The following is a 27,139-nucleotide window of genomic DNA, read 5'->3' as shown; positions in this document are numbered from 1 at the left end:
GAGAAAAGTATAAATAAAACATATTAAACTGAACTTCTCTTGCTCAGACATTAAAATAAAAAATGGAATAGAAGTGAATGAAATCCTCATCTGTGCACATTCTGTAAAAAAAGTGGCACGCACCAAAAAGGATTTTTATTTAAGCAACGTCTCACCACCTTGAGGACTTGGTTTTTAGATCATGATCGCTGCTACGTCAGTCAAACAATAAACATGGCACTGAGGAGAGCACATGCCTCCACCAAGGCCCTACAGTCCCCTTAAAGTCAATCAAACCGCATTAAAATGTCGAATTTCAACCCCGCACCCTGATCTGACACCAAAATGTAATCTTTCTTGGCCCATATCCCATATTTACGTTATCTTTGCTGACATACGAACCAGCCAACAGACAAATGGACAGGGTTGAAAATTGATAACACACAGAAATAACCCCACCTGAGCGTACATGAACCTACATATAGAAAGACATCTACATCACAAAAGTTCCCCTCACTTTGACCAGTTTTTGGGAAGCAGGAAGCAGTTGTTCTGGGAAACCCAAGTCGCCAGGCTCCATGTCTGGCCCCTCGTCAATCCCACATCAAATACACACCCAGCCTGCTACAGTGAGCTCGCATCAGCCTCCTGAAACAATCAACACGCCCCAAATGCACACATGGAGTCACATGGCATCTGCTTTATTAGTTGTATCAGACTGTTTACACAAACAGCCCGGTCCTCCAGACAGTGAGTCACATGTAAACAAAGGCTGCACATTAAATATGCGCAGAAAGTGTCTAGACGTTGACTTAGTGCTCGACTACGAGTCAAGATGGGAAAGACCCGTGATTTAAGAAAATGATGAATAATTGTCGGCAAGGCAGAAATTGCCAGAAGTGGGATTTTTGTGCTAAAAGGCGGCCACAAGTATTCACATAAGAACAACTCAGACACACTTCAAAGCTGAGCTGAAAAGTGGCGGCAGAGTGGAAAATGTTGCTTGGTCTGACAAATCCCATCTTATGTTGCAACATAAAGTACACTAACCGGTCAGATCTGTAAGAAAGAATTAATCCATCCAATCTGCTGCCAGCAGCGAGGGAGTAACCACACACACACATACACACACCCATGGAAACACACACATACAGCATCTGACTCAATAGTATTAGATTCCAAAATTCAAATTTGTGCATGGTTATGGACTCAGTATGAAATCATCAGCAGGAATTAGACACGTACGGTTCTGATGGTTGAATTTTGTCAGATGTGGGATCAGAGACATTTTTTCTTTCATGCTCATCGACACCACCATTTTTATTTGTTGTTCTTATTACATAGTGGTAATATCTGCAACACTGAGAAAGAACTACAGGCGCTAAGGAAGAAGCATTAACTGAATGTTAACAGAGGAACAACTTAAAGATTTAGTATGTATATTTGAAACATTTAAGACAAAGCAATACCCATCTTATGTTGTATTAAAGAATAAATCAAACAAGGAAATAATAAGAGCAATGGATGTCCCCACTCATACAAAACACAGCAGAACTGTGATGATATAACAATGACATTGCATAGTTGTAGTTTTACATTTATTTGTTCTTTCCACCTGCTTGATATAAGAAGAGAACAAATAGGAAGTTGACTATAAAAGAAAAGATTGCTTCTGGCTATTACTTCCATAAATATATATATATATAATGTTAATCTAAAGTTTAAAGTTTAAAATGTAAATGTTTCTTCAACAGCACATAGGCAACAGCCACACATAGCTTGTGTTGCATGTTGCATAGTTGGTTTTACGGGCATGTGTTTATATATGTGTGTGTGTGTGTGTGTGTGTGTGTGTGTGTGTATGTGTGTGTGTGTGTGGTGTACATATGTGTGTAGGCATGCAGCTGCCAAATTAGATACAGGAACACATGGGAAGACATTTTATTAGTGACTAGTAACAATAGAATACTATCAAAGCGACAAAAGCACACAGTGTCACTATGGTCAAATGCAAAGACATATTTGTCCGAAAGGGCTTCGATGCATGGGATTGAGTCGAATATTTTACAACGATTTACTTTTACTGCTTTTTGTTTTCTTCTCGTCTTTGAGCGCTCCAGCCTCTTTGTTCATATTAGTGGACAAGTATCACTCGTCAGCGCAGGTCAAGTCCCACAAGCTAAACAAAGAACTGGGAAGGTAGGAAGATGGATAGAGACGCCGGAAAGGCAAAGAGCGGCACCAGAAGGACAGTGCTCGCTGAAAACACAGTGGTGGGGGTCAGATAGGCAGACAGCGAGAGGGGAAAGTTGCACAAAATCACTCACACACACACACACACACACACATTCACACACGCACACAGAGTACGCTGGCTGCTCTAAATGTGGCTTGTAGAAGGAAATTCTGAAATCTGAGTCTTGGCACCAGACAGGCTGGAAGCAGGCAGGCTGCTGGACGCACAGAGGGAGAGAGAGGGGGAGAGAGAGAGAGAGGGAGAGGGAGAGAGAGGATGCGGGGGGGGGGGGCAACATTGCTAGAATTTATATAGCTGTACCCTCTGTTTGGCTCTTATCAGCTTATAGGCAACATGAGGCCAAGCCGACACTGGGACCTGCAGCCCCTCACTCGCACTAGTTGGCATGGCAACACAACAAACGCAGGGATACACACTCGTGCTCACACTACACAACACATGCACGTGAGCAGCACTGTTTTGGGGGCTTTCACGTGATTTTATAGCCAACAAAACAAACCCAGTGTTTCTTAAGGCCCTTTAGGATCGTATTTTACAGACACGATTTCACTGAGGGACGTATCAGGTGTGTGTGTAAAACAGATTTTGGTCGAGTTTGCTAAAAACATCCTCTTTCGCTTTATTTCCCTGGGGGTCCATATAGTGAGTTGCGGATGGATGATCCTAACAGATGTGCATTTGACAAGCGGCGTACCTGATCAGCAAGATATTCAACATGGACTGTGGTATTCTAATTATGTTCTTTTGATTTTCCACCATCGAGACGATATTCTTTTTCCGCTGTTGAGTCATCTAGTTTCGGTAATCCACTCTCCTCTGTGGTCTCAACTTCCTCTTTTTGATAAGAGTGTGCTGAGATGGTTTTCTGTTGTCCTGAGGTGATTCGCTTCTCTCATCGGTGTCTGGGCACACGCAGAAAAATCCCAGAAGCATGGTTCACTGTGATATTCTACAGTCTGTGCTGAGATCACTGGTGGAAGCCATCGTGTCAAATAGTGAAAACCCCTGTAGGCATTCAGCTTTAACCATATACACGTCTCACTTTATGCTATGTGCCTTATCGGACACCAGGTATAGACCGTACCATACCGCCTGCTGCCATATCAACACACTCGCCCTTTATCTCTCTCCTATTTACACAGTCCTTATTCTCTCCCCCCTTTTATCTTGTCCTCTTCTTCTCCCTTTCTCTGTCGCTTTCTCCCCCTTGGGAGAGTGGCAGAGAAAGAGTGGGCGGTCCGCTGTATGTTTAACCTTTGAAGTGGGCCTGCTGCGCCGAGCAAGGCCTGCCACCTGTTGGCTCTGTGTGTGTCCATGTGTTGTGTGTGCACGCAGAGGTAAATCTCTCTAATTTTGATGGTGGTGGCGGTGGTGGGGGGGTGGTGGGGGGGTGGTGGGGGGGTGCGCATGGTGGCGGGCACCGTCCGATGTTCTCAGGAGGGGGGGGTGGGCGGGTTCTTCCAAAGGTGGGGATCACACACACAAGCATACATACAACCCCTCCTCTGTCAGGGGCTTGGTGACACCATGTCTCCCACGGCGATCGTGGGCCCAGCCTGGGTGGCTCCAGGCCTTCTGTGTGTCTCTCTCTTAGAGTGTATGTGTGTGTGTATGTGTGTGTCACACCAAAGGGGTCCCTGTCTGGGCCGCCATATGCCACCCACCCAGCCAGTGAGAGGAGAGAGGCGGGGGCGACCCCTGGCCACTGAAGCCACCAGTTGGCCCATTCTCTCAGTCACACGCCGGCCGGGCGCCATGTTTATCTGGAATAGTGATGGAGGGAGTTGGTTGGCTGTGTGTGTTTGTGTGTATGTGTGTGTGTGTGTGTGTGTGTGTGTGTGTGTGGGGGGGGGGGGTGACAGCAATTGATCATTTGTTAAAAACTAGTGCAGTGCCCGTTTTAAACCTGTCTGTTTGGAATGGGCCTCTGATAATGCTGGTTGAAAACTGTAAAATGTGACATTTAGCTGCAGGAAGTCAAAAAGTGGCAGCGGGACTCAGTCCCCAGAACCCTGAAGCTGCGCCAACGCTGCTGCACAGAGAGCTGTTCACCTGTTTATTCTCGACTCAGTACACACAACTCATGATTGGAGAATAAGTTGTTGTTTCCGTTGTTGCTTAGGTTGATGAGTCCCAGCCGCTGTTGCTACAGAACTCTGGTCACTTGTTTATTCAAAGTTTATTCAGATTATTAATAGTATAATTAATATCTATACAAATGTCAAGTTTGAAGTCAATGAGATGCACAGTTCTCAAGATATGTGAGTAGTATTAAAAATAGATAAAGATGACAATGTGCTTACTCTCACACACACACATATATGTACACAGTCTCCTGAGAGGATGTATAGATGGATATATTGGATGGTAACACATGCTCCTCATCAGTGTGTGTGTGTGTGTGCGTGTGTGTGCTTGTCATGACCTGAGCCACACAGTAACATCCAGAGATGAAGTCAAGACAATGCCGTTGAGTCTTGAGATGAAAATCTGAATGGAAACCTGGACTGTGTTTCCTAATGAACTCACCGGATCCTAGGCTGGACGCACTTCAACTCTGACTGGCTGAAGTAAACCACTGTCAGTCGGCTGATGGGGTACGTAGGGGAACGAAGAAACGCTAAGTGAGAAACTGACAAGAGCGAAACCTTTTACTGGCTCTCATGGTGCCTCTGTTACATTCCAATGCTCGGTGACGTGGGTGTGGACGTCTGCACTACCTGAGCTTCCTATCTCAATCTGTAAACCATTTTCCAAGACTAGTTTCAAACCACAAGCCTCCTGGGTCCCCGGCTGATTTTCCTTCTACCTCTGACCCTGAATAAAACCCACAAACCCTCACAGAGAGTAGGCAGCGGGGGCACAGGTCCCCCCAGACAGTTTTTTCTTCTATCAGCTTATAAGCAACACATGGAGCTACGCTAACCCTCTGACCCACTGGCTCTGCACACACACACACGCACACACACACACATGCACACACACACACACACACGCACGAACAGAAACAAACACACACGGACACATCACATTAACCGCACAGCTCATTTTCTCCCGTACTCCTCATTTCGAAACTTCTACTTCTCCGAAATTGTGCTCCAGCTTTCAAAGCTCTTCGTCACCCTTTCTTTCTGTCTCTCTCCATCATCTTATCAATCTGTCTCTCCATCCACTTCAGTCTCAATCATTATCACTCTTTCCTCCTTCACCCCCCCCAAACACACACACCAACACAATCACTTTTCTCTTTCAGTCCTCTTCGCTCCCGCCATCCCCACTCCCTCCGTCTCTGTGCTGAGTTGAGGTTTTGAGTGGAAACCAGAGTATCCAGTCGGAGACACACAGGACAAGAGGGAGCCAGCCTCATAAATCTCCCTTAGTGCAGAAGCCCACAGCATCCACAGTCAGGAACACTGTGTGTGTGTGTGTGTGTGTTAGTGTGTGTGTGTGTGTGTGTGTGTGTGTGTACATGAAGAGGTATCTGTGTACATGTATTTGTGTGTGCAAATTATGCAAATGCAAGTGAACATGTGTATTGGTAATCATCTGTAGTCAAATCATCTGTGTGTGTGTTTGTGTGTTGTGCGTATCCAAAAGCAGGGAGAGTTAAACAGACATTTTGCTCCCTCATGTGGACTGGAATCTATCGTCTCCCATCTCGCCAACAGCTCAGATCCTCCAAATTAATATCACAGGCAGAAGAAGCAGCCCAAGTAAAAAACTTAACAGAACAAACTGAAACTACGTCGATAAACAGCTGCAATCTGAGGGGAATCTTTTCAGAACCCTTGAGAGTGAAGAAGCTGAACTCTCATCTAAAAGTGTTCATTTAGTAGGCTGTTGCAGCTGTTCAAAAAACACAATTATAATGTTCTAGCTTTGTATTGCATTGTACTCTAAATTGAACGTAGTTGTGAATGTGTAATTGAATGGTTCTTTGTCTCTGTATGTTGGCCCTCCGTTACACTGGCGACCTGTCCAGGGTGTATCCCTATTCTCGCGCAATGTCAGCTGGGATTGCTCCACCTCTCCCATGCGACCCTCTAAGGATAAACTGTACAGATAATGGATGGATGGATGAATGGATGGATGGATGGGCAGCTTTTACTGAGTTTGTATATCATATCTAAATACAATTTGTATGTATAGTGATTTGCAAAATTAGTTTTGGCGTTTAACACATTTTGGGGTTAGGGCTGTAATGGAATAATGTCCCTATTATTGCAGTTTCAAAAGCAGAAATAACGTGACAGAAATTCAGGCGAAGGCATGAATCAGTCCTGTCAACTTTAATTGTGTTCTGATCAGAGTTTCTAAAGAGAGAAATTACAGGCATCTATAACCTACTCATTTGTCTGACTCGTTTGAAATGACAGATCTCAGCCACAGAAGAAAGGAGAGAACTGTAAAGAGAGAATGAAAAAGGGGGAATATTAATTTAAATTAGAACCAAATAAGGCGAGTGCCTCACTGTCTAAAACCACTTTTCACCCGGGCCCCTTGAGCATTGGCCTTCTTTTTCCACTAAGACTTCAGCCATTTGTCTGTGTTCATTTTTATTCCCCTTGTGCAACGTCATTAAGGATTAACACTTAGTAACCCCCATTCCTCCAAACACACCCAACTTAACAAACTTTAGAGCTAACTTTTACAATGTGTATTTGTTACTCTATGAGCCTGATCCAGCACAATAACATGCAAGCTGCCAATACTTTAATTTAGCACACTCATTTTGATTTACAAAGACTGAAAATAATTTCGATGATTCTGACTGTGTTTATATTTAATACGTTTAACAGGTAGGTGCTAATCGGCACAGCGTTGCCCACAGATGGCTGCAGTTATTGTGTTGAGGAGACGGGATGAAAGAAGACGGAGAGAACAGTTTTTTTCTACTCGTGTTAGCATATTTGGATTGACAGAAGCAAAAATAATCCAGACCTACCGCCTATCCAGCAATGCCATTTTTGGAGCTTTTGGATGAGCTGAAAGCTGATTTGGAGCCAGACACAGAAAGTGAACCGCACCTGCTGCTCAATATGGGCCGGAGGCATCTCTTCCACTGGCCCCACCACCTGTTTTATATGCCGGTTTTTATTAAGAGCTATTTTTCCTTTGGTTCTTCTTTTGTCCTGCCATCTTCTCTTAATTTCTAAAATTGTTGTTTTACCCACAGCGTTTACTTTCTCGCAGATATTCTCCCATATTGCATTTCTTTGAGTTACATTAATATGTTTTTGCTGTAGCTCAAGCACATGTTGGTTTGCCTCTTCCTCTAACACCTTCAATTCCACGGCATTAGATTTCGCTTTGCGCTTGCGGTCACAAATATTAGATCAGGCCCTACGCGACTTGACAATGAATGTCAGACCTGCAGGGACAAGTTTTTATAACACTGGTATTTGTAAATATATTGACGAGGGGGGAGAGGCTAGTTTCTTTTCTGACTTCTTGAGACATTATAACGCTGTCAGCATCGAGTTATCCCTGAAGACAGGCTGGCACCAGGCAGAGCAGAGGGGCCCTCAGGGGATGAGATTTTAGCCTTCACAATCAAAGACTTTCTGTGGTGGTACCAACTGGAAATGCCTCGCTGCCACCATGTGAAGATGTGAAAATGAAGATTTTGTTTTTACCGTCCAGTCCCTCCGTCCATTATTCATACTGTTTTTCCTTTATGGATGGTGGTGAGGTGCTGGAGCCAATCCCATCTGACATTGGGCGAGAGGCGGGGGTACGCAGGGTTAGCACTGCACAGGTTGCAGTGCTAACTACTGCACCACTCTGGAAATGAACCATTGTCCCTTTGTGGCCCAAGTATTGACACCCAGATACTCTGGATGTCTCCTGTTTCCAAATCATGCACAGAAAACCATGCAGCAAATGTAGTTGCCAGGGGGACACAAATCATTGTTAGCGTGAGTTTAGAAATAACAATGCTAAGAATTCCCTTCGTGAGACTGGGGTAAACTCGTGCAGGTTTAAAGGCTTTAAAGAGCTAGAAGTAAAAATTGGTTTCCATTTAGAATCTCATGAGGCATCCATGTTTACCCAACGTCAATGATTTAAATTATGATCATTAACACTGAAGTTTTCCAGGAAAAAAACTACAATATTTTTTCAGCAAACTTACAGCATAGCAAATACTCTTTTATTCCACCTTTAAAACTGCCTTAAACCCTTTACCCCCTTCCTACTCTTTTCTCCACGCGTACCCCTAGAGCCCATTTACCATGATTACCAATAACAATAACTCTGCCATTATCTTTTATTATCGCGTTTTCCCAAGATCCTGCCAGCTCACACACACACTTTGATAAAGCTGCAAAACAGCTTCTGTTTCAGGATTGTTTCAGTCGCTGCCTAAGCTCAGAATTCCCTTAATAGTCTGCGATTGTTTGTGTTTCTGATTTGAATCGACATTAACGGCAATGGTCCACTAAATAGATAGTACAGTGTTAAGCCACTTGAGATCACTTTACTGCAATGTGCAGGCTGCTGGTACATGTCCAGCTTGGTATTTTACATAAGCCTTGTCTCACGTCAAAAGTTTTGATTCAAAGAGAGAAAGGTGGGGGGGAGAGGAGGTATATAAACATAATTAAAACTTAATTTGAAGTATATATTGATGGATGAAATTTCCGCATTTAACTCTTATTACAGGCAAACAGATTCCAGGTATTTTGTAAACTTTTGACAGCCACTCTCAGGACGGAAAATTCTCTAAGGCACCAATATAGATCCGTCGAATCAGTACTTTAATTTCTGAACCTTTACTATAGGACGTATATAGCCATAGAAAAAAATACAATTTATACCAAAATTATAGCTCAATTACTTAAAAAACAGTAAGAGGTGACAAATGTCGAGCAATTCCAAAAATGTAGCTGACTCATGGGTCGGTATGAAGTGATGCCGCCGGCACATGTGTTTTCATTCTGAGCACATTGATGACAGTGCATTCCGGAGGAGCTGCGCTGGTCTTGTCAGGAGCTGAACTGACCTTGTTTCACCTCCTCGGTCTCATGACTCAGCCCTCAACCTGGAGTCTCTCCTCCTGGGGTCGCTTGTTTATTATGTCACAAAAAGGCCGGTCGCCCTCAAGTAACTGAGGCTCGGCCCCCGGAGAGAAAGTCATAATCCAGCTGTAGCTGAGCACACCCCCGTCCCCCCCCCCCCCCCCCCCCCCCCTGAAAATGAGCATGTCCAATCTACCCACTGTGTTTCATTAAAACCAGACCACATCAATCAGGGCCTGAACTTTAAAGGCCAGGTCCCCTCTCCAGCAACATAGCAGGAAAACATGGAGCTGTTGAAGGGAAGGACCTCACACTGCACATACAACACTCCCAACAGTCATACACTTAACACCGCAATTTTTGCTGGCAGACCACACATCGCAAAGTCAGTCCGAGACCACACAGTGGGTCTCATAGGGCTGACAAAAGACCTCATAAGACCTCACACCCGGCCCAGGCATGATCCGATAGGACCTCAGAGATTCCAACACCTGTAACTCCCCAAACCACAAAGTAACTCCACTGAAAAGCTACTGTAGTCCCCACGCAGCAATTAGAAACCTGGGAACTGATCAGATCCGTGACTGCTTTTTGATTGACACAATTACATGCAAAGGAAGTGTGAGATCCGCTTTAACCTGGTGCTATTTGTGAGAGAGTAAAAAATAAAAGGAAGAGCCAAGGGAACATAGCAGGAAGTTCAGGGGGGATGCCAGGTGGACAGATGGCAGGATGGATGGGTAGATAAACGAGTTGAGGCCAGGCAACAAGAGAGGAGACTGGGAAGGATTCCCATGGGTGGAGATGGGAAGGCAGCCTTGTGATGGAAAGCTTTCAAACTCCTTTCATCGGCTGCCTGAGGACTGGAGCTTTACAAGAGCAAGATGAGCCGGCGCCACTGGAGCTGCTTGGCGCTCTTCAACGAAACCCAGACGCAGAGGCAGAGCAGGACCCTATCGCCTCTCTGCCCCCCCCCCCCCCCCAAAAAAAAAATCCAGCCCCCATTCCTCATCGTCCTCAGCCTTAACTTTGTACACAGACACATCATAGCAAGTCCTACTCACAGTTGTAGTTGTGCAAAAAAATCTACTCCTGATACCCATTGACTAAGTCTTATTTCACCTCATAATGTCAGAAACTATTAACCATGTGTGGTCACTGCTTCCTGTCTCTTATCATGATTTATGAGAAGTAGGGAAGGCCAAGTACATTAAAGCAACCTTACATTTGTATGGATTGTGAAGGAGTGGGATTAAGCAGATGCAGAGAAAGTCTTTGGTCTTACCAGTCCAAACTGAGAGATCGTCGCCTGTATGATGGAGGTCTGTCCGAGGAGGTCTTCTCTGTCTTGGCCGGACGCTCTTTGAGGGACAGACGATGGGTAAATTTGGAGATCCCCGACTCTAACCTGTGGAGCAGGACAAACATAAATGGTTATGAATGGTTCGGGTTAAGCCCATTATTAACCATAATCCCATATCATACATTATGCATTCTTGCAAAAGAGTTCAGGAGAAGTTCACTTCCAATTAGCATCCTCTCGATATCAGGGCAGTTTCTAGGTGCAACTGTTAATAGAAAGCAAATAGAGGGACTGACATGCATTGGTCTATAATCTATCACACTAGAAAAAGTCTAACTATTTATCCAAGGATATTCATGCTGAAAGACATAAACATCTTAGAATATAATTATTTCCCCTGTTCCTAAAACCTACCTTAGTGCCACAAGAGCCCTGGAATTAGTGCAAATGCAGCCTATGAAGGTGATAAACAGTGTACCAATACTGCAGGTCCCACAGGAAACATTAGGTTTCAGGGAAAGCCGCATATTTCCTGCCTAATTTTCTCCAAATCTTTTTTAACAGGAAAAAAAGTGAAGTCACAGACATTTTAATATCCTCGGCTAGGCTGCCAATGTCCCAGTTAGACTTTTCTCTCAAAATTAAAAACAGGAAATGTAATATTTCTTCCATTCCAGCCCGGGACACATTTAATGAGACCTACCATTGCAATATCGCAGTGCTAACTGCGGGGACTAATCAAAATGCTTGAATATTCTCTATCAAGGAGTCAGGATCACAGGAGAACGTGAATGTGATGTAAAATACCTTAAAGTAATAAACAAAGCAAAGGTTTAGATGATATGTAACCCACTGAATACAAATCTATGGCTGACTTTAAGATCAGTCAAACCATTGTAAGATTAATGGAATATCCTACTTGTTGCGATACACTTTCATAAAATGATGTCCATCAAAGTGCAATATTCCTTAATCACCTATCTGTCATTCACAAGCTGTTTCGATTTCATTATGAAATTATAAAACATCCCTAATAACGACTCATACTTGCACACATGCATAGATCTACTCTCGAGCTGAGCCAAAAAGCGTTTTAGTCTCCATGGTGAGCTCTGTTGGAGACAAAGTGCAGGCAGTTGGAGTGAGGACAGCACAGACTACTGGGGTGTCACTCAAAGACAGAGCTTCTAACTGCCATCTCTGTCGTAAGTTTATTTAAAAATGCTCGAGGAATAACAGTTGCCACATTGCTTTGATAAAACAGCATTGATGAGTTCCTCCACAACGGATCGTGCCATCACTGGGATTTCAGAGCCATGGCTGAATGGCAGTGTGGTGATGATACCAAAGTGCAGTTGCCAAATTGTATCGTGTCCCATCAGGTCAGGATCTTGCGTGAGTGATTCATAGATTCTTGTCACGCACAAAGCTCCAGGACAGAAGGTCTGAGAGTGTCCTGTCAAGTCTAATGCTCCTGTGAGAGGCCGATCAGATCTAAGTAAACGATTAACCAAAAATATGGAATTGGAATAAGACCTTCATTGCATCAGAGGCTTTCAAACTTTTCCATTGGGGTGAATAAGAGACTGCCCTGACTTTGGAAATAAAAAAGTTACAGATTGATGCCAAGTGGCAATTTTATTATTACACATAACTTTAAGTGTACATGAAATAATTGCATCTACAGCATATCTACAAATAAACCCAGACACTATATGATCAAACTTTACGATAATACATATCGAAGCGGGAAGCTTTTTCCTCTGATGATAATGAACCCTTGAAGATATTCCCTCATGCTCAACAACAGATTCCTCTGAACACCAGCTGTTTCTCTATTAAGACATTTCTGAAAGCGCAGATGAAAATACACCAGCTCTCATTCAAGATGACCTCATACTATGGCTTATCTAGATGAACAACCCCCAACCCTGCTGCCTTGGTTCCCACTCCTACACCCTCAGCTACTGTTTCCTGACCCCGCGCCAGCTTCTCCCAAGAGTTGGTTGAGCTCGAGGACAAAGAAGCATATTTTCCTGTATGAATCACACAAACGTGGTGTGGGATTTTGATCAGATGGCAAAGTAACCCCTAATTGACGGTATTAAGCTTGGCTGCGCTTCTTCTTCAAGGGCTTCTAATTGAATTAGAACCACTGCCCTCTGCATGCCAGCCACTGCCATCCATTGATGTCCCTTTACATAAACTGCAGACCTGACTGGTCTGAGAAATACCAATTCTTAAATAGCCTACACGGGTTGAGGTTAATTCATTTTGTTTGTCCAGATATATTTTGTGGCCTATGACCAAACCTTACATGAAGAGTGCCCTGCAACATCAAACAAACTTTTGGATAAAACATGCGACGGGACATGGCCATAGGATAATGACTTCAATGCCATGAAAACACGTAGGATCATGACTTCAAAGACATGGGGGCCATTGGACACAGAAGAGGACTCAGGGAATCCCTTTGAGGGGTTTAGAGGAGAACTGGACATGCGAAGCAGGTGGGGTCTCTGTGGAGGGGATCTGCGGGCAACTGCTCAGCCCTGGCTCCACCCCATGCAGCTGTCCCTGATAACATCATCACAGCAGGCACACTGTGATGACGCAGTCCCCTTAGAGGCCCAGTCAGGATATCCCCGTCCATTATCCTCTCATCAGAATCATGTGTTCTCTTTCTTTTCCCTGGTGTCCAGTATAGTTCAAGAAATCAGGCATTTGAATCATTGTTTTTCCTAAAGAGAACTGAGGTTGGCCGAGGGTAACATTACGTCAGATATGACCTTGAAGCCTTGCGATCCTTTTGCCACAACCTATGAAGCATTTGACCTCAAGCATCACGAGTCAAGTGCATACAAAAGAGCAAACTGGTGCTTAAGCGCCTGTTGAGTCGCCCTGCGCTGGTTCAGGCTACAAAGCCAGAGTACAAACACCTGTAGGTGTCATTGTCTTGTCACTTTCTATCTCACACCTCATCCACTTTGCTCTGTTTTCAATGAACACACACAAAGGCTATTAAGCCACTTCAGACCACATGCGGAATGGATGTGGATCACTTGCTGAGCGAAGCTGCCGAGCAAAGTGTGCACAATGGAGGGCTGCCCTGGTGTGGGAGATTTCTGCTCCATCTATTTTCTGTGAGTAGTAGTAACAGAAATATAATGTGAAAAGCTTTTAATCCGTGGGTGTTCAGACTTCACCATCACACTTCTTATCCTCTTGACTGATTTTGGCTCTTGCCCTTTTATTTCTTTTATTATCTTATTTTACGGGAATCAGTTTTAACACTGTAATATTTCTATTTCACTTTTCATTGAATTTACCCTCAAGCCTTTAAGTCTTGAAATCATGAAGCCCATAGTAATCGCTTTATTTAACCTGTAGTATCACATTGATGCTGACATGTTCTTAAGTAAAATCCTTGACAGCTATTTAATTGATTGCCATGAGTTTAATTACAAATAGCCGAGTTGCTTGGAGGATTCACTGTAATAACTGATGATCTCACTTATTTAGGGGAATATATCAATATCTCATGGGATGAATTAAGAAGATTTCTGACTTTTCCTATTTGTGGTTTTAAGTGTCCAACTATTAGAATGGCAATATTGTACTTACACATTTTGGTTGACAATGAAGAACATTCCTGTAGATTTTGCAACAATTACATGCTGACACACTGTAGTATACGGCTTGATTGAATTTAAGGGGACTGCAGGGCCCTGGCAGAGATACATGCTCTACTCAGAGCAATTTTAGTTTTCTATTAAGCCTCGTTTATCACCAAATCCCTTTTCCTCCCTCTCGTCGCTTGAGTGACTGCACAACATAATAAATGTTCCTAATACAGTATATCCCTCCGACGTGAAATCCCACCACTGCCTCACTTCAACGTGACTTAGATTATGATCTAGCCACAGCATTAGTAACTTTCCCCAATTCTGCAGCACAAGAGCGCTCTTGTCATCTCAAGACACTCGTGACACTTGTGTGGTGGTACGAAGAAAACTTTGACCTACCCACACACATAGGCTACCCAATTATTTCCAGCCCTTGCACACACGTTAACACCGACACTGTGGAGACTCGCTTTCTTGTAAACAACTCATCTAACGTCACTTTCCCTCGCTGTCCTGTCGTCATGGCAGCAATTAACTGCTCAGATACATTCATTTGCAGAAGCTCCGCAAAAAAATTCTCCCTTGCAGCCCCTCGCTTCTAGCGTTAAGACTTGAGTGGAATTCTGGCAAAAACCACTGCAGCTCAATGACATTTAACAGCAAAGTACAGCTTTTTTCCAATGTAGACAAATATTACATCTGTGTTGTTATTGTTACTAAATTATAAATATGTATAAGGTATGAATAAATATCAACAAGCCTCACTCCACATGGTGTGGGTGTTAATTGTTCAGTTTATTGTTGTGTCAAAGTGCTTCCACAGTCGTTTAAGTAATTTCTTTGTTAAACAGAAATCACTTTACGTTATTATTATCACATCATTAGCATTTTATATGAGTAGAATTCGAATTCTGAATTAATGTGAAACCTGGATATTCTGAGCTCTAAATGTTCTTGTAATGATTGCATAATTCTGTTCAATATAACTATTTGCATTTGTCCTCCCCTAAATGTACGATACAATACATTAAATTTATATTCATAATAAATGGGAAATAGTATGGCAAGCGTGGTCTGCATAGCTTCTCAAATCATAAAGAGCGATTTGTATGAAACATGTTCATAAAAGGCAGCCCAGTGAAACCAGCAGAACGCTATGCATTACACAATCTATGTGGTCTGTCTGAGGTCGGGCTGCCCTGAACCACAGCTCTAATTTCAGATTACTGGGGCACAGACACTATAGTAAATCATAAGCAAGTCAGACAAATACCTGACCTCGTTTCAGCAATTATGGGCAATGGCGGCCTACCTAAAACAACTATTTTGAAAAGGAGAGAAAACAAAGTGCTAGAGTTTCTTTCATCTCTGTCTCCCTCTATGGCTTCTTGTCCCTGCCAGCGGAACTCGAATACGCCAAAAAGAATGTGGGCACCGGCCCATTTAACAGATACATGCTAATATAGTGGACGTGAGCTGCATGTGCTCGAAAAGTGTGTGCACACGCACGTACACAAACACGGTTTAATTCAGGAACATACCCCTCAATGTGTTTCATTAGGCAAACAAAAAGGCTTTCAGTGGTCCAATCATAAAAGAGCTCAGCCAAGCTATGAACGTTGCTAATTAAAATCTGGTCAAAGAAACCCTTGTTTTCCACTCGCCATCTCCATCCAAACCAATGTCTGTGTGTGCGTCTCTCTACATGCTTTTATTTTACTTGGACTGAGGTCTCACTAATGAAACATACTGATATTTCTTCGAGCGAACAAGTTTTCCCTTCAGTTGTGATACGATTACACTATCTGATTTGCTCATGGTGTAATGTTTAATCGCTGGTAGCAGTGGGGTTCAATAAATGAAAAGCAATATCGCAGCAGTCGATTGCACAACACCTCAGTCACTCTGGAGTCGAATGAATTCTGCTGGCTTCTTGTTGCTATAAAATAGTCTAATATAATGCATCGAAAGGCAAGGGGAGGCATTTCCAATCCAGTTCAGTGCCTCGATGAATAAAACGTAACAATAAATGCCCCAACTTCAAGTGCTAATGATGTGATCAGTTCTCTCTGTTATCACTCTACACACATCTTTTCCCATCCTGCCCATCCACCCACTACAGTCAACACACGTTTCCTTCTCTGCTCCTTTCCCCTCAAATCCCTTTATTTGCACGTCTGAGTCGCGCTCGTCTCATCTTCATCTTTTTTTCCACATGTCTCCGTTTTATTACTTTGCTCTCTCTCACTCCTGTTTTCCACAAAGTCGGCACATACAGAATTTGTCAGGGAGACAAAAATGAGGGAGGAATTTGATGCCTTCTTTTTTTTTCACTTTGGTCAGCTCCCTGTAGTGCTGGGTTTGATATCGTTCCCTCTGTGTCGCCCTCTGCGTTTGATGTGTGGCATACGGCTGACTCGGCACAGTGAGATATACAGATGATGGATCTGCAGTCAAATTAATGTTGAATTGAGCTGACAAGACAAACGCATGGGAGCCAGAAAACTATTAGAGTCAGTCGTTGGAGTACCACAGCACAGAGAGGGAAAGGGGCAAAGCGAGCGCCGCCACGGGCACTTTTCTCTTTCCACTCGCTGTCGGTTAGGTGGGATGAGATAATACAGTGAATGTGATTTGGGCGGAAACCTATCCGAGGTAATTTAATAGCCATCACGTTGGGGAGATGCGGTAACGCTGAACAAGACAGTACCAGCACAACACACTTAAATGAAGACGAGCATGCGCAATGAGCAACAGAGGCATTGACTCGAGTTGCTTTCAGACATGCCCTGAAGTCCGGATATGTTTGGGAGAACGCAAACGTCCCAGTCAGTTGCCCTGGATTTTCCGAGTGAGGCCATTGGAGAAAACAGCACGAACATTTCCAGAAGATTCAGATATTGTTGAAGTTTCTAACGCACAATCGTTGCAAAGACAATGATATTCCAGAGCGTTTGGTGTTAAGGGACAAAACAAAAACACAATCAGAATCAACAGGCAAGGGACAAGACTTTGGGACTGGAACCCACTTGGTTTCTATTTCTAGTTTGACCAATCACGTTGAGCAGCCCTTGGTCGTCCCTTGGTTGGAGAGAAAAAGAGGTGGAACACATTGACTGAAATCCATCGGTTATCGTCTTTTTAATCGGTCTCCATTCATATGCAGATAGTGGTTGATTGATATGAGCCAAAATGTCGCAATGTCGAAGATGTTGTCTAGAAGTAGATGTACCCTGAGGTTAATTCTGTCATCAGACAATAGCCGATGGCATCTAGGTTTATTTCTACTCAGACCCCAACCCTTGCCTGAATGTTCCAGAAATATTCCTGTTGATGTAAATGTGGCAGACCCAGACAATCCTCTGTGGCATTTCACACAAACTCCAGAAGATGTACGGACCGAATTTACCAGAATTCATCGTCTGAAAACAGCATCAGTGATTTATTGGTGGGCTATGCTGTTCATTGTTGTGTCTAGGGAGCTGCATATCTCTGGGTGAACCTAAAAGCCTTATCACTGCTGACAACCTGACAACAGTGACCAGATGCCACGTCACATCACATGACATTGTAATCCACTAATAATTCTGCCCATAATCTCATAATTCACCAAAGAATCTTCACATAAAACTCGGCTTCGGGCTCCAGCTGGCCTCCTCTAGGACACAGAAAAGCTGGTAAAACCTCGTGGAGCCTGACTCTTAACCCCCTGTATCAGCACACTCAGTATCGCAGCGCTCTTCTGAGGGTTCACGCCTCACTGTTTGGTTGGCTAAAGGAGCAAAAGTGAGCGTGCGCATGTTTTGCCAGTCTGAGAACATCTCTGTGTGATTTGCAGCAAATATGTTATCATTTAAGTCTGCTTATTGTGAGGCCCTGGTTGTGCATCTGTGTGCCAGCCTTATTCTAAACTGAGGTTTTTAGAGGCCTGATCTAACAGAGGTGGACACTCCTCTGGTATAACGTTTATAGCCTTGAAACAGCTTCAAACATAGACACACACACACACACACACATACTAACACACACACACAAACACACACACACGCAAAGGGCACCCCTCTTTCCCCCATCAGCCCACAATTGAGCACGGCGTCGAGATTCCAATCAGGGTTGAGCCAGCAGACTGAGGGGATTATTTATGCTGGAAAGGAGAAGGGAACCTCGAGGAGGGAGAGAGATGTGTGTGTGTGTTACTTTCACTTCTATACTTAAGAGGACCAAAGGGCTTACTTAACGAAGGAGAGGAAAATCCCCCCCCAAAGACAGCATTAATTCTTCCAGTCACCATTTAAAGAGATGATTTACAGTTAAACCAGGGGTTCGCAGTAGATGTTACCAGATTTAGGTTTAGGTTTGGGAAAGTGTTGAGGTCAAGTAGCTGGTGTTGGGCGTAGAAACCAGGAAACATAAACTCACATCTCCATCCAGACAAAGTAAAACACAACAAAAAAATAGGAGAGTTGGACACAGTCTTTAGTGAACAGGCGTTAATATTCAGAAGGGATATTCAAATAATATTATTGAGGAGGTCTTTACTTCATTTAAGGGAGTACTGAAAGTGATATAATTCTGGTAACAGGGAAATATTTTACGTGCAGAAAATGTATTTGTTAGGGTTTTGCTGAGGTTACAGGCAAAAAGTTACATTGATGCTATTTTCAATCCTTTTCAGATTTAGCAGAGAGATGGAGGTTGATCCTACCGGTATCCATCCACTGTGCAAAAGAAAGGGGGGCAAAGAACCTATAATCGCAAAGGCACCATCTTGGAACTTACTGAGCATCATCAGTGGAAGACAACGTGGAATCACTTGCTGGAGGAAAACAGCAAACTTAAATAAAAAAAACCCTCTTTTTGTGACCTTGGAGCGGTGAAGGCAGTTTAAATGCTGAGTTGGCTTGTGTGTACCCAATTCACTTTCTCCATGAACGCACATTCACACTGTTGTAAGGCGGAACACTCCAGAGTGTTTAGATGTTTTTTTTGTGAAAACTAATCATATTTTGATGTGTGGGCTCGAGCTGCAGGGAGCGGCTCGGTGAAGGATCAACTTGTTGTGCAACAAAATAACTGAAAGATTTCCCCCGAGAACTCCCTCAACTTGTGTGGTTGTGATGTGAAATGTTTGTATGTTCTGTTGTTAGATGTGTGCATGTGTGAGTGTATGTGCAGGCTTGGTTTTGCATTTTAAGCCAGAATGGAAAAGGCTATGCTTCCCAGAATAGAAGTGTTCATGTACTTAGAATTTTGCTCGCTTTGCATCTCTCACTTTTTCTATCTTTGTCTCTCCCTCCGACACTCACACACTCTCACATGCACACACACACACATACACACGCACGCACTCATACACATGCTTATGGCCAAAATGCCTTACCAAAACAATGGCTGTCTCTGCCTGATCAGATCTTTGGCCTGGCAGCCTGCTCTTGGGAAGTTCTCAAACAACTCAACATCTCTGCGGCCAAGCCACATCAAATAACACACACACACACACACACACACACACACACACACACACACACACACACACACACACACACACACACACACACACACACACACACACACACACACACACACACACACACACACACACACACACACACACACACACACACACACACACACACACACACACACACACACACACACTCACACACACACAGGTTTGTGCAGCGATCCTTGTTAAGACTTTGCATTGACTTCCATTCATTGTGGACAGCCTGACCAAAACTTTATACCCCTAAATTTAACCATGACAAATTTATGCCTAACTCCAACCACAATGCAAATCTTACCATTACCCTTCACCATGATCTCAGAAATTAAGATTTGCCTCATTAGGATGGTCCCCATGAGGTCTACTGGTCCTGACAAGGCCAGTGTGTACGCTGGAAAAGCCTCTAAAACGTAACAAAAACAAGTACACACACATAAATACAGACAGAGGGATAACTGCCGCTGACACTCACAAGCGTACGGCTACAACCGCACACTTTGCAGACAACATGCACGCGCTCACATACACACTAGAGCAACTGTACAAATAGTCCCACTCCGATAGCGGAGCCAGTGGCAGTCGCCTCCGGCCCGCTGAGTTAGCTCCCTCCCCTACCACCATTACCACTATTGTAAATACTCCTCAATATGTATTTACACTGGGATTTCAGAGGCCTGGAAAGAAAGAAAATGAGGTGAAAAGAAGAAAAAAAACGGCTTGGAAAAATGAAGGAATGTTTCAAGTCGGTCAGACAGCAGGAACCCTCACTTCTTATTATCTTTCTGCTCGAATTTGCCTTGGATTGTACCTCAGTGATGTGGTGGCTCGTCACTCTGCCTCTGTGCACTCTCTTTTCTCTCGCTGCATGTTTCCAACTGACAGAAAAGGCTGGGACACGCAGACATGAGGCTTACAGGCTTACATCACTGAGTTTGCATTTGTTTGAGGGGGACAAATTTCGTGGGTTGCATCTTTGCAGCTCACTGACTTTGATATAGTTGCTCTATAAATGACACTAGACGCAGCATTCTGTTCAGGACTGTGTGTTCTGTGCTCTGGCTGAAAGAGATGAATAATGTCACATCATCAACACTGGGCCATAAATGAAATGCTGGAGGGGGCTCTGGCTACAGGGGACTCTGGCTGCCACCTGTAACCACGGCAACAAGCCAGCTACTACTGGGAGGACAAGTCCCTCAACTGCGGGGAGTGTGGCAGTCTGAGTGTGAACGCTGGAGGGGGGCGTCTCAGGGGTTCTGAGACCCCATGATGACACCTGATTCTTCCTGTAGCCTCAACAGCTAAATTGACGGGGTGTCTGGAATTTTTCTTTAGAGTCCTGTACTCTACTTCAGGATCTTTATGTACAGTCTAGGGCAGACACCCATTATATATCTGGTTTCCTTGTACTGTTCCGCTTGTCCTCGCTCCTGACTCCCCCGCTGACCTGCACTCTCATCTTACTTCGTTAACCACAAACAACACTAATCAGGAGTTATTAGTATCTGAACAGTACTGAAGTTTACTATTTGATTTGCTAGAGGGTTTATGAGAAACATTTTAAAACACATTGCATAACACTGGAGCACTAGGCGGGGGGGGGGGGGGGTATGTCACACACTGATGGCAGTAAAATCAAATATATTCTTAGGGTTATCTCAGGAACACAGGGGTAATGAAATATCAGGGTGATGACCTTTAAGAGAAAGAGACTGGAAACTGTTTCTGTAGATTTTTGGAAAATGACAAATTTACTCTGCCTTCCTCTCGTGCATATTCATTTTTTTGTTGGCAAAAGTAACATTAGTGGATGGACACAGGGAACCCGGACAGCTCAACTGCCCAAGCCAGAGGGCACATAACCCGGCCCCAGCGCCACCAAGCCTGGGGTAGACAACCAGGGAGCCATGGACAGCTACACTAGGTCGGCTCACAGTGTTAATATGGGTCTTTATATACATGTTCTACAGTTTTTACAGTAATTTACTGCTCCTCACTGTGTCTCTATCATTTGCGCTGCGCAATGCCAACAGAATCGTGCCCTACCATCTCGCCAACTCTTCATACATTGCCTAAGTTCAAAAATTCTGTTGCTGTTACCCAGTCTTGAGTTTACAGCCTGATGACACTGTTTGTGTGTGAGTGTGTGTGAATGTGGTAAACAGGCAAACTGCGGTAATATATTGCTTAATCACCGGGGTGAGTAAAAATCAACGGCGTCACAGCCCTATCTTGTATTCGCAACCCTCGCTCTCTCAGTAACTAACCCGAGCTTGTGACCAAAGGTGAGGGTTGGAAAGTTGTTTGGCCATAAATCAAAAACTTTGTCTTCAAATCCTTCAATCCATTCAGCTGCATATACATTTATATTCTCTGTGTATTTTTCTTTTATAAGTTGTGACAATGATTCATCATCTACTCCAAAGTTTCTTCAGGTTCACTTGAGGGAACCCTTGTTTAAAACAAAGGAGAATATATTATAGTGTGCAACAATTTCAATATGCCTGTGTGGGTTACCAAGTATTTCACTGTTAAGAACTGAGAACTCTAAACTAGAATGTGGTTTTATTATCTAAACAAAACTTTAAATCAGGCACATAGTTAGTGAACAAATATCCCCTCCTACCCACCTTAAGTTATTCCATCTCACACACACATACCCGCGTCCGCACACACACACACACACACCTACGTCACCCCCATATGAGAACAATTACATGGCCCGCTCCTGTGAATAAATTAGTCTAATCAAGTTCTCTCTTCCCTGACATCCGTACCTAAATCCCCTGCTTCATGAAAAAAAAGCATCCCCTAGTTTCCGAAGACACCCCGGCACCCCAACCTTCCATTATTTCTTCCTTCCTGTACTGTCTGCACCCAGCGCACGTAGGAGAGTCGAGGCCAGTAAGAGGAGAGAATGTTCCGAAAGAAAAAGTGGAAAGCTTCGAAAAGTGTGGCGTATAACTTAAGGGGTTTTAAGCTGCTTTCTAAAAGGTGTCCACAAAGATCTTAATTTCGAAAAGGAATAGAGTCTGAGAGCCACAACTTAAAAAGTGCAGTAGGTTTAAAGCTTGAGTAAACCTAAGAAGCTAAGGTTCATTTACATGTTAATTTAAACAATTAACATTTCCATGACTTAAAGGATTAGATTTTGCATGTTCCAGCTGAATACCCCTCACCTCACCCTCCCCTTCCAAACATGTGAGAGAACCTGTGGCAGACTTCAGTCTTGTCTGGGCTACTGTAAAAAGCATGGCGACCTCCGTAGAGAGGACCCGCTCCGAATATAAATATAAAGCAATTAAATATGAGGGCCCCATTCAAGGGTATATATAATATATAAAGGAGCAGTAATACTTGTGACGGGGATTTATTGGTCAGTAAATATGATATTATATTCATATTCTTGTTTTTAAACTGTTTATTTTGGTTGGAAGGTATCAAATGGAACTTTTAGTCTGAAGAACTTTTTTTCAAGACACTTAAAGCCATTAATCAGCTGCATTTCCACATCGGTCAAAGGACATGAAAATGTGCCTGCTGACATCTACCAAGTGACAGGTACAACAAGCTTTTCCACTCCAGTCCACTAGGAGGCTGTAATGCAGAAGAATATACAACAAAAGTGATGCTAAATACTGCAAATAACACTATGGTAACAGTAAACATGGAGGAGACTCCAATAATGCTGCCGTGGAATATTGAGTCGTTGCTGAAAAAAGAGATAAAAACCTAGACTTAAAGTAAGAAAACAAGTCAGATGAGATAGTACAGGGGATTCACCAGCTGAATAATTGTTGGAGTATCTGACCAATATGGCATTCCTGCAGGGTAAGGCTGGGAGGTATCACTTCAAATCAATATCACGATTATTTCAAAGCTCGATAACAATTAATGAACGATTATTTGATAACTACCTGATCAATTTATATAAAGTACGGATCATTTAAAAAACCTGAGAGCGGGTCAGCGGGGGATGGAGGAGGGAGGACATGCAGAAGGGTGATATGTCCGATCTTAACGGTGGAAAGGCAGCCAAGACAGGTTTTAGCATAAGGCCCTTTTAGTGCCCCTGGTAATTAACCTCACAGAAACATTGTGAATGGCACTTTAAGGATCCAGTGATCACCTGCTAAGAACACCGCAGTGGGACAGAATGGAACAAAGAGCCAGAGTTCAGCAATATCCCCTCATTAATTACAAGTGGAGAAAATCAACCTTGACAGCAATCAGGGAACTATCCTGACAGGGGCGGGAGTGAGCAGCGCCCGCATTTCACCTGCACCGGGATCCAGGGATTAACTGAATATTATAACATTTAAGTGATAGTATAACATATTTCTATTGTTCTTCTAAGGCTGATTATGATTAAATGCATCTGACATAGTAAAGATAAAGATATACCACCATAAAAACTACTCATGTTCCCTACAGAGAGAAAAAGAGAAGGCAGCACAGAGAGGAAGTGATAAGTAATATAGTGGGAGCTGAGATAATAGAGAGGGGGTATTACAGAACATGTTCTAATACTCAGTCATGAAATCCCTGAATGTTGTTGTTGTTCTTCTGCATGTGTGTGTGTGTATGTGTGCGTGCGTGTGGGTGCATGCATCCTGCTAGTTACTTATGTCCCTTCACATGTCTACTGCCATAAATCAACATGTGGCAGAGTGCAACTAAAGCAAGCATCTTTCCCTCATTCTATGGCCGCCTCTAAGCGACATCCCATGATGCCTCAACTGGGTCTTCAGTACAGCTGCTTGTCTCCTGGCAACCAATGTCTCCCATAATGGTACACTGAGTACTCACTGTGCCAGCACACATCACTTATGACATGATTTAATTTGTGATGCAGCACGTGTCCGACTGTCGGTGACTTACGGACCAAACAGAGTTCAGACTCAAACACACAGCGCTCACTCATGACTCACACAGTGGTCACCGGTCGTGATACATCACTATTGGGAGAACATTGTCAATCGGAAGTCATCCTGATTACATTTGTCCATTTTGGATCCATGACACAAAGACGTCAAACACATCAGAGCCTCCTCGAACAATCTAATTCTTCCAAGAGAACAAAAAAATAATCCAAACCATCCTCAATGACGCTTTGATTCAAAGCAAAGTCAGGCATTTAAAATAAGAAGAAAAATCTTCTAATTGGTTTATTGGTCCAAAGTTAAGCATCTTCAAATGTCTTGCACAGGGATTGAAGAGACAAAAAAGGATAACCACCTTTTTGGGGACCTATGAACAATTCACACTGAGAAACTGTTGGTGCATAAACAGTACTGGCTGTATTGTGGATTGGAAGAATCACTCACGAGAAGATACAGTATGTTGTGATAGGCGTCCATGGCTTTGGTTGCTGAGCAACTAACATATATAGCTAAGATTTAAGTTCCCACTCCGCTTGTCCTTCACCATTTGCCTGTTGTGACATCCCAGTGACAGCTCAAAGTGTTGCTGCATTTTCTACAGAATGATTGCAGACAGATATTTTCCATTAAAAACGCTCTGTTTATTTGGTCCTGTCATTGGCCTGACCATAATAGAATAAGGGATGTTAATGGTAAACAGAGATTGCCTTAGACTTTGCAGTTACCCGTCAAAATGACAGGGGTGTAGTAATGTCATTATAGTGTAAAATATTTTTTTCATAAAATTGAGATGACAGGGTTTTTCAAAAGCATTTAGTTTTCAAAAACAATTTGATTGTATCAATATTTAATACAAATTTACAGATTATGTATTTAAGCAGTCAGAGAGATCAGCTGTGTGCTCACTTCTCATTTCTCCTCAACACAAAGCACACAAGGAATTTTTGCAGAAAGTCAATGAAGGAAAAATAAACACAGCGTCTGTGTACCTAAACAGGCAAGTATGACCAGTTCACAAGAACTTAAATTGAACTCCAGCAGTCGCCGATCCTGAGCTCAAATCCTCCTCCTTGTTTGCATCCGACTTATTATGGATGTTCGCTGGTGCACAATCAAATACATCAAGTGAGATTACTGCCTCTGCAGCTGTCGTTCGTTTTTACGTGGCTCTCGAAAAGACGGAAAGTGGTGTTTTTTTAATTTGTGCTAAAGGCGAGCGGATCAGAAAACAGGGCTCTCGCTTATCTCAAATAATGATCGGATCCTCTCGCTGTTGCGTTCACTTAGCAATCTTCATCCGACAGTGTAATTTGTTGAAATGAATACCCACGCAGAGTGTGAATGGAAAAAAAGGTCCTAGGTGCAAATCACAAATCCTTAAAAGGTCTCTCTACGTCAGGAAAACCCTCTGATGAGTTCCACAGAGCAAACAAACTCCTCTTTACTTTCAAGGAGAAAGTGCATTTCCCTCCTGATTTCGCAGAACTGATTTCCAGTAGAACAAGGTCTGGAAGTGCTTTGGTTCCATGTGGCGAATGAAAGCAGATGGATTATGAGTCAGGCTTAGACAGACTTAACTTGCTTTTCAAACACATGCACACACATCGGAATTCATTGGCGTCTAAACACAGAGGAATCGGGTCAAATTCTTGAGGAGCTTTTGTTAACTTGACAAACTACTGGAAACCTAGCTACCTGCTGTTCTACAACCACAATGATATTAATCAGTTATGCTAATGAGTTTGCTAGGCCAATTAATGAGGACTATTTTCGTGGAAATATTTGTCTCACATAACTCAAGATTAGAAGAAGGAAGCCATAATATACAAAACAGCGTTACAGCATCAGTTGGCACTACAGTAAAAGACCAAGGATGATGTAACATAAAGTCTGGAAGCCAATGATTTTTGGTCTGTTTTCCTAAAATGAAATTTGGAGGGAAAATCAAATAAGGCAAAAGAGAAGAAAACAAGGATGGATGAATGAATTTACAGGCAGGGGAAGAGGTGGGACTTACTTCTTCTGCTGATTCTCCTTCCGGTCAGCAGAACCCAGACTCTGTAAACAAGAGAAGAAAAACAGACATTAGAATGTAAAATGGTAAATTCACAGTAATTTAATCTTTTCTTAGCCGAAAACACAACATGTTCATACATGCTGTAAAACCATAGCTCGGAATATACAGTATTAGAAGTGTGCATCTTTCCCTTAAGAGAGGATTCAATAGGTGTCGATATATGCTTAATATGATTCAGGGATAAAGGTATTTATGACAAAGGAAAAAATTGTGTTTATTACTTGAATAGATTCCAAGGCACAAAAAACAGCATAATGGCCTATTGTATAGGAAAAAAAATTCATGGCTTATATAAAGCACAGTCATGACCAGGTGTCTTTGGCTCTAGGCTATGGATAGAAATAGGAAAACAAACCAAAAAAACACTTTGCAAAGACACTAATACTGAAAACAACTCCTGACCTGCACAGGTTTCACCATGACATCTCAACAAGTGAGTGTTTAGGTTTGTTGTGCTCCTACATAGTCATATCTTCGTTCGTTCTAAAG

The 27,139-nt window shown here is 43.1% G+C and overlaps 1 long non-coding RNA gene across 1 annotated transcript in view; it reads right to left on the bottom strand.

The window, feature by feature from the left end:
* Nucleotides 1-10,566: 10,566 nt before the first annotated feature.
* The window catches only part of LOC128427356 (uncharacterized), a 62,748-nt gene continuing 46,175 nt past the window's right edge, over nucleotides 10,567-27,139 (bottom strand). Inside the window, exons 2-3 of the long non-coding RNA XR_008333331.1 lie at nucleotides 26,591-26,631; nucleotides 10,567-10,663 (exon numbers count right to left, since the gene is read on the bottom strand). This is a non-coding gene — a long non-coding RNA (uncharacterized LOC128427356). The remainder of the gene's footprint in view (nucleotides 10,664-26,590; nucleotides 26,632-27,139) is intronic.

Source organism: Pleuronectes platessa, chromosome 21 (genome assembly GCF_947347685.1).
Source record: "Pleuronectes platessa chromosome 21, fPlePla1.1, whole genome shotgun sequence".
NCBI lineage: Eukaryota > Metazoa > Chordata > Actinopteri > Pleuronectiformes > Pleuronectidae > Pleuronectes > Pleuronectes platessa.
Note: the sequence above shows the minus strand (reverse complement) of the source record. Positions and strands in the feature narration are given on the sequence as shown.